The sequence below is a fragment of the Lissotriton vulgaris genome, chromosome 6, assembly GCF_964263255.1.
Source record: "Lissotriton vulgaris chromosome 6, aLisVul1.2, whole genome shotgun sequence".
NCBI lineage: Eukaryota > Metazoa > Chordata > Amphibia > Caudata > Salamandridae > Lissotriton > Lissotriton vulgaris.
The window spans coordinates 1,491,721,402-1,491,737,714 of record NC_141694.1 but is presented as its reverse complement, the minus strand read 5'-3'; the positions used below and the strand labels follow the sequence as shown (position 1 = coordinate 1,491,737,714).

The 16,313-nt window shown below is 50.2% G+C and overlaps 1 protein-coding gene across 1 annotated transcript in view; it reads right to left on the bottom strand.

Moving 5' to 3' along the window:
• ACYP2 (acylphosphatase 2) overlaps positions 1-16,313 on the bottom strand; it is an 834,305-nt gene that overhangs the window by 212,039 nt on the left and 605,953 nt on the right. The gene's annotated exons all lie outside the window — the stretch shown is intronic.

Here is a 16,313-nt window from a genome sequence, read left to right as displayed (position 1 = left end):
CAGGTATGACAATAAGGTTTCTTTTGGGTATTGGAAGGATTTTGGAACCCACCCTTTTCAGAGGATTTTTGGGTCCCTGGGGTTTGATCAGAAGATTTATTCCCACCCTTCTCTTGAGGCTTGGTTGATTCATTCTTTTGGTCACCACCCTGATTCTTAGGCCTAATCCTGGTTCTGACCCATTTGTCTGCCCTCTTACCCAATTCTTGTGGAGAGGTCAGATCAGAGTCTACCAGGTGCTGGTGCAATAACTGGTTCTGACAATTATTTATGACTTGCTCTCTCATAATAAGATTATACAATCCTGTGAAGTCAGTAACTTTACTACCCAATAGCCAGCCTTCTAGAGCCTTAGTGGCACAATCAACAAAGTCAGCCCAATCCTGAGACTGGGTTTTCTGGGTGTCCCTGAACAGCAACCTGTACTGCTCAGTTGTTAAGCCAAACCCATCAACCAGTGTATTCTTCAGGACTTGGTAATTGTTAGCATCCTCAGCTCTAGTAGTGAGGAGCTTATCTCTACCTTTGCCTTCAAAGGAGAGCCACAGCATAGCTGCCCACGGACTCTGGGGGATGCACTGGACAGTGCAGGCCCTTTCCAAAGCAGTCATGCATTTGTGGATGTCATCCCCTTGTTTAAAGGGGGGCACTATTTTACTCAGGTGTCTAGTATCAAAACTCCTGTCCTTATCTCTAGGGATACTGCTGCCACCAGTGGGGTCTGCCCCACTCAATTTCTGCTCTCTGGCAAAGGCAAGTCTCTCTTTCGCAAGGGCAAGTTCTTCCCTTTCAATCCTCAGATTGACTTCCCTCATCTTAGCTTCATGCTCTCTTCTCTGAGGGGATGTCATCCCTCTGTGAGAAGATGCCTGAGAGCCATTGGTACGAATAGATCTGAGAGCCTCTGGAATGAGACCTAACTCGTCTATTCCCAATGTTAAGCCTGCCTGAGAGTGGGCCTGGGGGTCTCCCAGTTCCATTCTCATGCATACTTAAGTTGGTCCTGGTGAGCCTACTGACTACTACCTGACCTTTGTCTGCCTCATCCCCTGACAACTCCTGGTCCTCTTCCTCCTCTTCACTTCCTGTTCCATTGAGGTTGTGGTCAGGGTCCCCAAGGGTTCCCTCTAAGGGGGGCATACTCCCATCTGGATTAGAAGGGCCTGTGTTAGAAGCCCTCCTGGCATCATACGTCTCTAAAAGACCTATCAGAAATGGGATGGTAGGGTTAGAACCCTGTTTTAGCTTCCTGGAGGTACACAGTTGTCTCATCTCCTGGAAGCTAAGAGCTGCATATCTTGACATGACCTGTGGAGGGTCAATGACCACTAGGGGAGTCTGTGAAGATTCTCCTTGGTCAGACATGCTTTCTAGTGAGGTGTAAGTGGTGCACTTACCTACACTATGGGTTTACCTACTGATCCCTTGCTAAGAGTTGTAGTCAGGGTGTGCTAAGCCCTGTTACACTACAACAGCTGGTTCAAGAGTATTCTAAGCTAAGTTATATGTACCTGGGTACTTATGTGATCTTTCAAATGATATTCTTAGGATACGTGCGAGGTAAAACAACAGCAAGCTCAAATCCCAACCGCTGCACACCAATGTGAGAAGTTGGCCTGATATATAGTGCTCACTATTCTAGTGATCACTGTGTATCATACCAAACGACCCTTATTGATGATGGGTTGTAAGTCAACCTTATAGACCAGCTATCCTAGTAGCGTGGACAAAAGCAGTCTTTAGGCTAAACTCTAGAGGGCGTGTTAAGCCAGCTGTTTTACCGTCACATATACCCCTTGAACACCAAGTGAAAGGACACCACACAAGTTGTTATGAAAATAAAGGATATTTATTTATAACAAGTCTACCCTGAACTCTTTATGAGTCAGGGAGCTAAGCACAATACAAAACTCTTAAGAAAATACTTCAAGTTGCACAATTTACACAAATGCCCGAGGGGCACGAAAAACCATATACACTAAAAGTGGAATGCGAAATACTAGCAGGTAAGTAACAAGATCTAGAGGCTTCAGGATCGCTAGGACTACACTACTGGACCCTAAGGTTAGGAGCAGGAGGCCTAGGGAGATCGGGTGCAGAGTGTGCACTCTCACGCGGGATGCGGGACAAAGTCTATGGAGGCTAGTATTTCTAAAGTCACTGTTTTCGGACGAATCCGACTAGGTAGACTCAAAACGAAAAAGGATCTGGACACTTAGATAGTGAACCTGCGCTGGAGCACCGAAATGCTCGGGTTACCTAGCCCAGGGGCAGCGGCTGCATAGGGTTCAAAAGACATCGGGAATCCTCGTTGGAGTCTATGGAGCCTGAAAGAAGAAGTTGCTGGCAGGCGACCAGTGAAGATGTTCGGTGTGATCCAAGCCTGGATCGGTGATGGAGACGACCTGAAAGCAGAGGGGACTCAGTTCTTAATCACTAGCCAGTGATTGTGTGGGCACCAGGATGGCACCGGATGAAGTCACCTCGACCAGGTGAGTGGGCGACGCTGGACTCTGCAGTCACACGGGCTAGGAGGTGTTGTCGGCGACCAGGCTGGAGGTGCGAGCTGTCCCCCTTTTCTGAATCGGACCCAAGATGGGGGCAACAAACCTTGGCAAAGGCAAGCCCACGCGGTGGAGTCAAGATGGCGTCTGGAGTGGACCAGGAGGGTCTGGGGTGCTCCTCTCTTGAAAGGGAGCAAGGGCCAGTCTGGAGCAACCAGACCAGCGTTGAAATCGTCGTGGTACGTCGTCAGGAAGGCCACTAGCCAACGGGCAAGTGACCGGACAACGCGGTGAGCAGCAAAGAGCAGAAGGGCCCCACGCAGATCTTGTGGATGCTGGGGGGCTGGACTTCGGTGCTGGAGCTGCTCAGGGTTGGGGCTTCTCAAACCCCAGAGCACTCACTCGAGGATCCCTCGGCGGTCGTGCTGGTTAAGCGTCGTGCATTTTCAGAAGATGGCCGGTCCCTCAGGTCTCGTCACACCCACGAATCTCAGCTGGACTGATGATGCAGGTAGAGGTCAGAGATGCCAGGGAATCCGGGTTTCGTCGAGTTGGTCAGTCTTGATCCGGAGGATGGACGTGCAGCAAACCGCGATGCTTAGGTGGTGCCTGCGGGTGCAGGGTGGCTACTCCTAAGCCACAAGGGAGAGTCCTCAAAGAAAGTCAAGAGTTCCTTTCGTAGAAAGTCGTTCAAGATTCAGGATGATCTAATTTGGGAAGGGGGCCCGCTCCTACCTTTATTCTAAGAAAAGGGTCTGGCACGCGACTAAGTCCTGCCATGGGTGGGACCAGGAGGGGGGTGGTTACACCCCTCTCCCTTGTCTGGACTTTCCCCAGCTCAGGGGCTGGTGTGCCCCTGGAACTGGTTTGAGCCGGCATATGCACAGTGAGCACCGGGGTGCCACTTGCAGTCACCTTCCTCTCAGCCCTGCCTACCTGGGATACACAAAACCCTGTCTGGGATGGTGCTAGCACCGCCCCTGACAGGAAACCCTTTGTCCAAGCTCTCCTCGCTGGAAGGACTCCCAGCAGCAGGAGGTCAGACTTGTGTCTGTGGTAGCAGCATCCATTTTGTGATGCTGAGGCTCGAGTTAACTTTAACCGGGGTTCACAGTTACATACATGTCGTAGTTGGGGGTAACCATAGTCAGATATCCACCTTCCTACAACCATTTACTTGTTAACAAGGCTTTGTTATTTTTCTCACCCCTTCTCCAGACTGCGGGCAGTGTTACAGGACCTCCCTGTGAGAGCTGCCTTTTGTACACGGGACAGCAGAATTGTTTCTTTGTAATGTCGGTATCAAAATACCCGACCGCAGCACTGCAAAACTTGCTAGTATTTTGCCGTTTCTACATATAAATGCAGACAAAGGAAATATAGATTTCCGTCTGTATTTATATGCAAAAATCCGTAAAGACGGAAAACTGGGAGCCCTATTTATATTGTAACTAAAATCTATTATCATCCTTTTTACGTTCTCCTTTTTGTGAGCCTCAAAACCTGCCATTCACTACAATGCATTTCAAAGGAGTGCTATCATGTATATTGGTCCCAAGATGGCTGCCAACACTTCTGGGTTGAAGTGCTAACAGTCAATCAGATCTCACCATGGGATATGTGCTTAGGCTCTAAACAGATATTCAAATTCCTTTTTCCTTCAATATCTCAAAATCTACTGAACCGATTTACACCAAAAAACAGAAGGTCGCTTTCTAAACTATGACCAACCTTTCTGCCAAATTTAGTGTAATTCCGTTACGTAGTTCAGACTGTAGTCGTGTTTAACAGGGGAAATACATTTTTATTGACCCGCCCTTTTTTCCGCAGCAGCTTCCCTTTCACTGGGGCAACATCGAGGATACTTGCTGTGCATTGTGCAGACACTACACCAAGAACTCTGAAACTCACAGGATGTGGGGCTAGGCTCTTAGTTGCTGTTGGTTACCTTTACTTCACTTTTTCTCTTTCCACTATTTTGAATCATAAAGAATTTGTATTCCAGTATGCTCCATTTGAACGCTACTCACCACCTATTCATTACCTGGATTGTCAATGACGCACTATGAGGTTACACTGCAATGCTGTTCGACGACTGCTTAAAAATTCAATAAAGATGGTTTAAAAAAAATAATAATCTGAATCAGATAAACAAGCAACATGTGTGTAAGTCCTTATTGGTGTAGACTAAGCCCTGTCCACCTTCATTAGGATAAAAGGACCGAGTGATGCTCCATCCCACTGCATATCACCATATGTAGTACTATTCTTAAGAAAGATTAGAACATTGGAATGTTGGGAGCTCCATTGAAAACAATGGAGAGCTCTGGCCTTATAATGGCTGGTATAAGCCTGGAGCTCCAACATTCCAATGTTTCTTTGTTCACAGCTCTGGCTGTGAACAAAGGCTTCAGGGAACCTGAGGGGATTCCAATCCCCTCACGCTCCCAAAAGGCTTTGTTTTTTTTGTTAGAACATTCTGTCCTCTAGTGACAGAATGTTCTAATAGCCTTATAGCCCTTCGTAGATGGGCTATACCGCTATTAAAGTCCCTCTCCCTTGTTAAAGGCCCTCGCCTTCGGCTCGAGGCCTTTAACGCTGGAGAGGGCGTTTAATAGCCGGCATATCTCTCTACGGCGGGCTATAAGGCTATAGTGAATGAGTGCGATATTACAATAAATAATGATGACAAAAACAAGATCTACTCAAAGATATCTCTATTGCGATAGTGCAATGTACACAATACATATTGCAATGCGAAGTTTAACACAGAGCGATTAATAGGCAATAAACGATTCAGTAAGTATTGAAATGTACCTTGCCTTGAATCTGGCAGAGATGGAGACATCCTGGCGGTCAGGGCAGCAGCGTTATCACCATCTTGAGGTCTGAACTTATCCCATGCGCTATCTTTGTGACATCTATTTCGGTCTCTGCTCTCTTTATTATGTCTCCCACTTCAGGCTGAGAAAGCAAGCATCAAACTGTGTGGAAGCTTCGCGAGTTTACAAATGAATCTTAATCCCTGGTGTTAATGACGCCACTGTATGAGTCACTGGCCGGAGGCAGGACATTAAACCGAGAGGCCTTTTAAAGATCTGAAAATAATTCGATTCAATTGTACTCTAAACATTAAAAAAAAATAAGGTAAAGAAAAGTTAAAAATCTATTTTTTATTAATGTTTCCGAGGCATATAAACATCTACGACATGCAAAAATTAAAGCAATTGAATGTGAGGGTTATTATGTTTATGTTATCTCGCACATAATGTGCACATACATACAGATATATGAGCAAATCCACAGAATGGGAACAGACAAACCTCTCCCACACCGTATTGTGCCTTCAGACCCAATTTTAGGATCCCAAAATGGAGAAAAATAAAGGGGCCTAATGTTCTAAATCATGTTCACAAACCAGTATGTGGTAAATGCACACCAAGAGGTTTACAGACAGGGCTTCATTTTCAAGGCGATTGATGTACTGATCACTTGCAATACAAAATGAACATTTGCAGGGGATTGCAAAACAGCACGTTTCATGAATATTAATAAATCAAGGGACATTTTGTAACTCCCCTTTATATGTCAACAACCACAGGAACAGAGGATTGCAACGGAAAGCAGACCTCCATTCTGTAGAGAGCCACTCGGGCTCTCCCCTACAATGTATCCTTTCCCCCACGCACGCACGCACAACCCCGGGGCGGGCTCGCGCCGGGGTATAAATAAACATGCGGAAGACCGCTCGGGGTCTTTCCGGCTAACCCTCAACTGGTGTCCGTGTATAGTTATTGCAGGCCCTATAGTACCACGTGGTAGGCCTCACCTACCACTCTACACTGGCGACGAGGCGGTCGTTTGCCACGCGTGCCCGCCGCCTCCTGCACGTCCTGCTGCGAGTGCTCCTGCAGCGGTGCCCAGCCGCTCCTGTAAGCTGTGCCCCCGTGGCCCGAGACCCGCCCACGCGTCACCCATGAGGGTGCGCCTTCAGCTGGCGGGACTCGCGGCGCTGTGGATCATCCTTCGCTTCCTGCGGGTGAGTGTTCACTCTGCCCCGCCTGCGCGCGCTCACCGCGCCCCCCCTCGTCTCGCCGGCCGGCGAGAAGACAAGCATCGGCAGGACCACGTGACCGCGGCCTGGAGCAGGCCCGCCTCTCTCGCTCACCAGACGGCCTTCAAGCGACGCCTCTGCAGCGTGTGCGTGCGGGGCTCCGCGCTGCACTCCACCATCGTCCCTCTGGCCCACGCGGCGCACACGGCCTCAACAAGCCTTGGCAAGGGCAATTCAGGCCCCGCTCCAGCCTCTGAACATTGGCGCTGCAGTGTCCAACAAGCATTGGCTAATACAATTCGGGCCCCGTTTTCACCTGCATTCAGTGACATTTGAGAGGCCTGGAGCCCTGCGGACAAGGCGAAACTCAAGGCAAGGTGGAATCACAAGTGATAGTCACAGCTACAAAGGGCACCAGCAGACAACTAGCCCCTGGCGCCCTAGTCTAAGCGCAGCCACGACCCCGGAAAGCACCGAACCTCCTCGCACAGTGCCTCACCATGAATCCAGACGCCGGCGCGGTTCAAGACGGCACTGCTCAGCCACCGCCACCTGCTGTCATCCCACAGGCCAACGCCCAGGCAGGACTCCAAGCCCCTGCTGGGCCTACTACTCCTGCACCGCCGGCCCACCTGCATGCCGGCGCAGCGCCCATCCCGCCGTTCAGCGAAACGTCGGACCCAGCAACAGCCGCGCTCCGATGGAGAGCGTGGGTCGGACGCCTCAATTTGTACTTCAAGGGAACCAGAGAAACTGATGGAACGGTAAAGAGGTCGCTGCTCATCCTCTATGGGGGACAAGAAATCTACGACTTGTTTGAATCACTCCCGAATACCGGATCCGAAGACGACTACGATGCCGCTGTCGCGGCCCTAAACGCCCACTTTGACCCACAGCTAAACAACGACTTCGAGAAATTCAAGTTCAAACGCGCCTGGCAGACTGAGGCTGAATCCGTCGACATGTACTATGCTCGACTCCGTCGACTTGCGAGCACGTGCCCGTTCACAGACCCCAGGGAAGAAATCAGGGATCAAATAATTGTCGGATGCAAGTCGAAGCTGCTCAGAAAGCTAATCCTCCGGCAGCCAGGGATATCGCTCGACGAGATACTCGTCCTGGCCAGATCTCATGAACTGTCCGATGCCAGGGCCGAAGAAATGGAGGTGGCGTTGCGCACTCCAGTCATCACTCCAGCGACGGCGCGAACCCCGACCATCAAAGAAGAGCGGGCGGACGCCATTCACAGGCGATTCCCGCCGGCGAGGCAGCGACAAGGCCCTCCCCGAACCAACCGCTGTGGGTACTGCGGAGAAGATCACCCAGCCGCCGCCACGTGCAGCGCCAGAGGCAAGACATGCCTCAAGTGTGGGTGCCTTAACCATTTTGCCGCTGTTTGCCGGGGAGGCAAATTCAAATCAGCAGGCCCACGTGCCCGCGCGGTGGCGCAGCGGGTCCACCAGCTATCTCTCGATCAGGAGCAACCCCCGCCGGACACCGAAGCACAGGGCCGACGGCCCAGGTACGAGGACGATGAAGATGACGAAGTATACATCGTCTCCTATGTCAGCCGAGCATCTACGAAACGACGGCCACCGCCCATGTGCTCCATCACCGTTGACGGGACGAACGTCAACGCGCTGATAGATACCGGAGTGTCTGTCAACGTCATGGACTCGGAGCAATATGACAGCATGTCCCCGAAGCCGATGCTGGCACCGTCTACGGCAAGAATATACACTTATGGAAGTACGGAACCGCTCCCCCTCCGAGGGGTAATCCAAACCACAGTCATCCACGGGGAGTACTCCACAGAGACCAAATTCCATATTACTGAAGGCAAGAAAGGCACCCTCCTGAGTTGCCACACCGCGGAAGATCTCGGCTTGGTATTCTTCGCCAACCAAGTGCACCAAGCACATGCGGATGTCATGCTAAAAGGCTTTCCCGAGCTGTTCAAAGGCCTCGGTAAACTCAAGGGGCGGAAGTTCAAACTTCACATAGATACCACCGTGAGGCCCGTCGCACTCAGGCATAGGCGGGTGCCCTTCAATCTCCGGCCACAAGTAGAAGAGGAGCTGCGCAAGCTTGAAGAGCTGGGGGTAATCGAGAAAGTGTCGGGACCGACACCCTGGGTCTCCCCGTTGGTCGTCGCCCCCAAGCCGAAGCAGCCAGGAGCCATTCGCCTATGTGTGGATATGAGACTCCCGAACACCGCCGCCAAGCGCGAGAGGCATATCACCCCCACCATGGAAGACGTCATAGCCGACCTCAACGGGGCGAAGTGGTTTTCGAAGCTGGACCTCAACTCAGGCTACCACCAGCTGGAGTTGGAGCCAGCCAGCAGATACATCACCACCTTTTCGACGCACGTAGGGCTGCGTCGCTACACCCGGCTCAGCTTCGGCGTATCATCGGCAGCCGAGGTTTTTCAAAACGCCATTCGTGAGGTGCTGTCAGGACTAACGGGTGTCATCAATCTGAGCGATGACATCCTAGTATATTCTTCAACCCTCGAGGAGCATCACATCAACCTGAGGGCGACCCTGCAGAGGCTTGCCGACAGCGGGCTGACCTTGCATCGGGCCAAATGTGCCTTCTACCAGGAAGCAGTGGACTTCTTCGGGTACACATTCACCAGGGAAGGCCTCAAAGTGGACCCTAAGAAAGCGGAGGCGATCAAAGCTGCCAGCACACCTCGAAACCCAACTGAAGTGCGCAGCTTCTTAGGCATTGCCACGTACTGCGGCCGGTTCATCCCGAACCTGGCTGCCATCGCAGAACCCCTCCGAGCTCTCACCCGAACTGACCAGAAATGGGACTGGACCGCGGCCGCAAACAAAGCGTTCCAGAATGTCAAGGCCGGTCTTCTGGACAACGCCACTATGGCCTACTTCCAGCCACGGAAGAGAACTGAACTGATTGTGGACGCCAGTCCCGTGGGACTGGGAGCCGTTCTCTTGCAAGAGCATGGTCCGGAAGAATGGAGGCCAGTCGCCTATGCCAGCAAGGCACTGACAGACACAGAAACCAGGTACGCACAGATAGAGAGGGAGGCCCTAGCAATCAAATGGGCCTGCCAGCATTTCCATCTCTACCTCTGTGGACAGGAATTCACCGTGGTCACCGACCACAAGCCTCTCCTACCCCTCTTCGCTGGGACCTCAAGATTGGCTCCCCCACGGATCGAACGGTGGGCCGTCCAGCTACAGGGCTATCGCTTCAAAGTTGTGTTCCGGCCTGGGGCTCACAATCCCGCCGACTACCTATCCCGGCACCCGGACGTCACCCCGCAACTACCTCCCACCGAGGACGGAGAGGACGTGGAGGAGATCGTGCACATGGTCACGCAGGCCGCGTGTCCCAACAACATGACCCTCAAGGAGATTGGAGACGCCACGGCTGAAGATGAGACCCTCACGAAAGTCCGCCGAGCCCTCGAAGAAAACCAGTGGGCTCGATTCCTCGATGGCGCCGCTAGCCTCCGTCCAGAAGTCAGCCATGCGAGACAGCAGCTATGGCACATTCGCAGTGAACTCAGTGTGGGAGAAGAAGGAGTAATCCTGAGGGGACACCTCCTCGTCATGCCAGAAAGCCTTCAACAACGAGCGTTAAGCCTGGCCCACGTGGGACACCAGGGCATGGCTAAGACGAAGGCGCGTCTACGGAGCAAGGTGTGGTTTCCAGCGATGGACAGCCAGGTGGAAGCAATGATACGGTCATGTCATGCATGCACGATCACCGGGGGCGAACCCCTTCCAGCACCGGTGATCACGGAAGATGCGCCGAGGGCTCCCTGGACCCAACTCAGTATTGACTTCGGCAGCTTCCCGGACGGAAGGCATATGATGGTGCTGGTGGATTCCTTCTCGAAGTTCCCCATCGTGGAAGTCGTCGCATCCACTGCTTTCCCACACGTCAGAAAGGTGCTAAACCGAGTGTTCGCAACCATGGGACTTCCCGAGGAAATTAAATCTGATAACGGACCTCCCTTTCAGGGGCGAGAATTCCAATCATACCTGGAATCCCTCAGTATCCATCATAGGAAGATCACCCCGCTATGGCCTCAAGCCAACGGAGAAGTGGAGAGGCTGATGCGAACAATAAACAGAGCCCTTCGGATAGCGGTAGAAAATGGGGAAGACCTGGAGATAGCCCTAGATCAGTTTCTGGGAGCCTATCGGCAAACGCCGCACTCGACGACAAAGTGCGCCCCGGCTCACGTACTGTTCAAGCGGGCCCCCAGAGACGGCATACCCACGGTGAGCGCGTGGGTGCCGGCCGAGAGAGACGCAGAGGCCACCCAGGCAAGGAGACTGGCCACCAACGCCAAGGCAAGCCTGCATCGCCACGCCAAAGAGTCGAGCCTCAGAGAAGGGGACGCAGTGGTCGTCAAGGATCGCTATCCAGGATGGAAGTTTCGAACACCGTTCGAGCCCGAAGTGTGGAGGGTAGAGAAAGTTCAAGGGACAATGGTCACAGCCAGGAGAAACGGGCAAACCGTCACACGAAACGTCTCATGCTTCAGGAGGGCGACCGGAGCAGCCGGTGAGCACCAGCGAGCGGAGGAAAGGGAAGAGGAAGAGCTGGTGCTGGAAGACGCAAGCTGCCCCAGGTCCCCATGTTCTCCGCCAGGGCCGACGCGCGGAGAGAGTCCATCGAGGCCAGTGCCACCCGGCCTCGGCGCCGAGCGGAGTCAGTCTGAACCACGCGAAGATCCGAGGGCAACCCCGGCTGGGGCTGCCGAACCATCAGGGATCCGGAGTCGTCGCTACAGTCTGAGACCCAATCCGGTGCCCAGCCAGCGGCTGAGAGACTTTGCATGGACTTCTCCGTGAACTGATTGTGTGAATGCCCTGGAGCAGAAAGAACTAAAATAAAGGAGGGATGTAGAGAGCCACTCGGGCTCTCCCCTACAATGTATCCTTTCCCCCACGCACGCACGCACAACCCCGGGGCGGGCTCGCGCCGGGGTATAAATAAACATGCGGAAGACCGCTCGGGGTCTTTCCGGCTAACCCTCAACTGGTGTCCGTGTATAGTTATTGCAGGCCCTATAGTACCACGTGGTAGGCCTCACCTGCCACTCTACACATTCCTCCATTTGAATTCCCTCCATGTGAAAAGTTGTATGTCTGGACTTTGAGTCAGCTTTCGTTATTTCATCAGACTACTATTTTTCTTTCATTTTAAATATGATATACATGCATATAGGGGCTTTTGATCAGATGACTTTATCTATTGGTCTGTTAAACTGCCATTCACATTTTGCTTCCAACCACAACCACATAAAGCATTGGACCGTAGGTCAGCTCACTGGATCCCCTCTGCCTAAGCGGCAGTATTTTGACACTACACAATGAGCATATTAAACATAGAAATGGTCTCTTTCAGTGCAAGGGCTAGTGGGAAAACGTGCTTTATTTTTAAATACACTTTTATTTTTTCCTTTTAAACATTTTTTCTTTTTTTGGTGTCTCTTCCAATGGGACAGCAGCTTCCCAGACTGCCACAAGGCAATTGCTGTCATTTGAAGTTGGCTGCGTTGTGTGCAGGCAATGCACGTGGTGGCAACCATCTATAACTGGATATTTCAATTTATATTAATAAAAAAAGTATTTAAATAAACACGCAAAGATGGCAGCCCATGCAAGTGCCTGGACAGGCAGCCATCTTGTAATGGTCTTTGCCAAAAAGTATTTAACAAATCATTCTGAGATGGCATGGTGATTTTGACATGTTTTTATTATACTTAATGGCAAAATGTCAAATGTCAAATGTCAAACGTTCTCGTATAGCACGCAACTCACCGCGAGGTCTCATGGCGCAAAAAAAGCCACAACATGATGGTCGCCGGTGCGCGCATAGTTGTGTGCCCGCATGGCTGCTATCTTTGAATGTATTTTGCCATAATGGGGCGGCTGGTGACATTTGAAAGTGGTGGGGCGTAAACTAATTTGCATATTGCACCGCAGCGATCGAGCGCAGCGAGCGAGCCCGAACCACCTTGCATCCATCCATCCATACATCATTCATTCATGTATCCACCCATCCATCCACCCATCATGCATGCATGCATCCATACATCATTCATACATCCACCCATACATCCACCCACCCATCCATCCTGCATCCATACATCATTCATTCATGCACCCACCCATCCATCCATCCATCATGCATCCACCCATCATGCATGCATCCATGCATCCACCCATCCATCCACCCACCCACCCACCCACCCTGCATACATCATTCATTCATGCATCCACCCATCCATCCATCATGCATCCACCCATCATGCATGCATGCATCCATACATCATTCATGCATCCACCCAACCATCCTGCATCCATACATCATTCATTCATGCACCCACCCATCCATCCATCATGCATCCACCCATCATGCATGCATCCATCCATACATCATTCATGCATCCACCCATCCATACACCCACCCATCCTGCATCCATACATCATTCATTCATGCACCCACCCATCCATCCATCCACCCATCCATCCATCCATCCATCATGCATCCACCCATCATGCAAGCATCCATCCATACATCATTCATTCATGCATCCAGCCATCCACCCATCCATCCATCATTCATGCACCCACCCATCCACCCATCATGCATCCACCCATCATGCATGCATCCATCATGCATCCATCCATACATCATTCATGCATCCATCCATCCACCCATCCATCATGCATCCACCCATCATGCATGCATCCACCCATCCATCCACCCATCCTGCATCCATACATCATTCATTCATGCATCCACCCATCATGCAAGCATCCATCCATACATCATTCATTCATGCATCCATCCATCCACCCATCCATCCATCATTCATGCACCCACCCATCCACCCATCATGCATCCACCCATCATGCATGCATCCATCATGCATCCATCCATACATCATTCATGCATCCATCCATCCACCCATCCATCATGCATCCACCCATCATGCATGCATCCACCCATCCATCCACCCATCCTGCATCCATACATCATTCATTCATGCATCCACCCATCATGCAAGCATCCATCCATACATCATTCATTCATGCATCCATCCATCCACCCATCCATCCATCATTCATGCACCCACCCATCCACCCATCATGCATCCACCCATCATGCATGCATCCATCATGCATCCATCCATACATCATTCATGCATCCATCCATCCACCCATCCATCATGCATCCACCCATCATGCATGCATCCACCCATCCATCCACCCATCCTGCATCCATACATCATTCATTCATGCATCCACCCATCTACCCACCCATCCATCCTGCATCCATCATTCATGCATCCATCCACCCATCATGCATGCATCCATCCATGCACCCATCCACCGAACAATCATTAATGCACCCACCCTGCATCCATCCATCATTCATGTATTTTTATGACCATATAAAAATAAATTATGGACTGTAACAAGCCTTTAGGATTGATGTTGAAGGATGTGCCAGTTTACATATTACATCACCCCTACCTTTTTATGCTGGAAACCTTCTACCGCCCATGTATTTGCCATCCTGTAAGCCCTAGGTATGTACTATACAAATTCACATACAAACATACACCAACATGCATGCAATAATAAATGCATATATCATGCTATTCCGCCTCTACCGTTTGTTAACATTTTGAAATTTTATAACCTTAGTTCAAAGAGTACATTATATTTGTGGTGACAGTTGTTAACTCATTTTCTGGAAAATGTTTATAAAATGAAATCTGTTGAAGGCTGTTGTTGCAACTATCAAAAAATAAATTCTGAGAATGTTTACATTTCCAAAACCCTATGCCGTGAAGTAAACGTGTGACCTGGAACAGACGCACACATTTCTGCAGCAGATGCTTTAACACACTGAACTATCTCAAGTCATTTGTGCAAGCTAGTGGCAGCACTTTCGTTTCATCTTGGAATATTACTATATGTCGACTCGCCACATATCGTACCTTGTGTGCACCCACACGCGTTTCATACCCTAAGCATATGCAAATGACTCCCTGACCCGTCGCGGCTGGCATGAAGGGGCGAGAGTTAATTTATTGAAAAGAACTTACCATGCATCTCCTCCGGTCCCGCAAACTAACTTCTCCCCGCTCTTTTCTTTTGCAGCTCAACAGGAAACTAACTTCAGTGCCAAATCAGGAGATTGGATGCGACGGGGGGGCTGGGCGGCTGGCATTTGATAGGGCATGGGGCGACATTACTAAAAACACGTCACCGCCCCAACATGAGCCTATCTTTAGACGCCTGCACTAAACTGCGCATGCGCAGCATGCCTAATGGGTCGTGAATGTGAGTGAGGGGCAACGCTCCTCACTCACATGCGCAGTCAGATGGCCCATCTTCTGGACCCCTGCTCTAGCGGCTTGCCTGCGTGCGCCGTGCGCACTTTCACAAGTGAAGCACAGGCCGGCCTGGAAATGTAAAAAGACGAATTGTGAAAGCAATTTGTCTGCTTACATTCCTGTTGCCGGCCGGAACTGCAGTGAGCAGTTTCTTTTGCGGGGCGCTGCCCCGGCGCCCCTATGGACCAGCCGCCACTGGATAAAGTATAACAATAGTCAGTCAAGGATGGCTGCCCGTGTGGGTGGTCATTTTGGAACATTTTAAGCCCCTTTCATCATTCTTTACCATTTCAACATGGTCAACAAGTTGCTTCTAAAGGTGCATGCAGAACTTGAACAGAAAAGAATTATAAAGCACATTTTTTGATAATAAACTATGCCAAAGCAAACAAGCATTGGTTGACAACCTCACTTGCTTTGCAGCTGGATATTTATGCCCATACCTAATGGCTTTGATAAGTATTTTTTTTTAAGTAGCCCTTGTCCTTAAGAGAAACAGGCTGTTTTTATTTTAAAAAAAAAGAACATTTGAAGTGCTCATTTGTACGGAATGACATCAGGGAGAACATGCAACTGTCTAGAAACTACTGTTTGCTCTCCCGATTCCACTTGCCACAATTCCCAAAAGGGAAGCAGTGTCCTTTGGAACAGCTTCCCCCTTGGAATTAGTTGCCATGTCAGGTGCTGGCAACTGATTATTTGTTCTCAATAGCAACTGCTGTCTCAAACCACTTAGGCATTAAATTGTCACTAGCACATCGGAGAGGGATGCACGTTTCCTGTCCCCTCGTATTTACGATTAGGAAAGAGCCAAGAAAATTTCGTTTGCAAGCCAAAATACTGTTCCAACTCTCAAACTAACTTTTATACATTGTGACATAGCTATTTGCAGTAACAAAGCCTGTGATTTGCAATCACAACAAGCATTTGCAATGCAATAGGTCTCGCATTAGGAAAGTTTGAGCTATTGGTATTGTAAATGACATTTTTTTTATTTATGTGTTTGTTTTGAAAATAGCCAAATAATTAGCTTTGTCATTTACAATGCCAATACTTTTACCTTTTGCAAATGTGACACCTATAGCATTTGTAACGCAACATGTTTTGTATTTACGTGATTTATCAAAGCACCGCGCAAGCTTTCACGCAGCTGACTTCCGGGCGGGTGACACTGACGTCATCCGTCGACATCCCTTGCTCGTCCCTTCCATCCAATAACACCGCCTGGACAGCTCTGCTTTGAAAAGTGTCCAGGGCCCAGGCATAATGTGATTTATAACCTCTGCAATTTCATCATAGTCAATGACCTCTGTGATGTCACTTTCTGTAAATGCCATCAGGGACAAAGGTCATG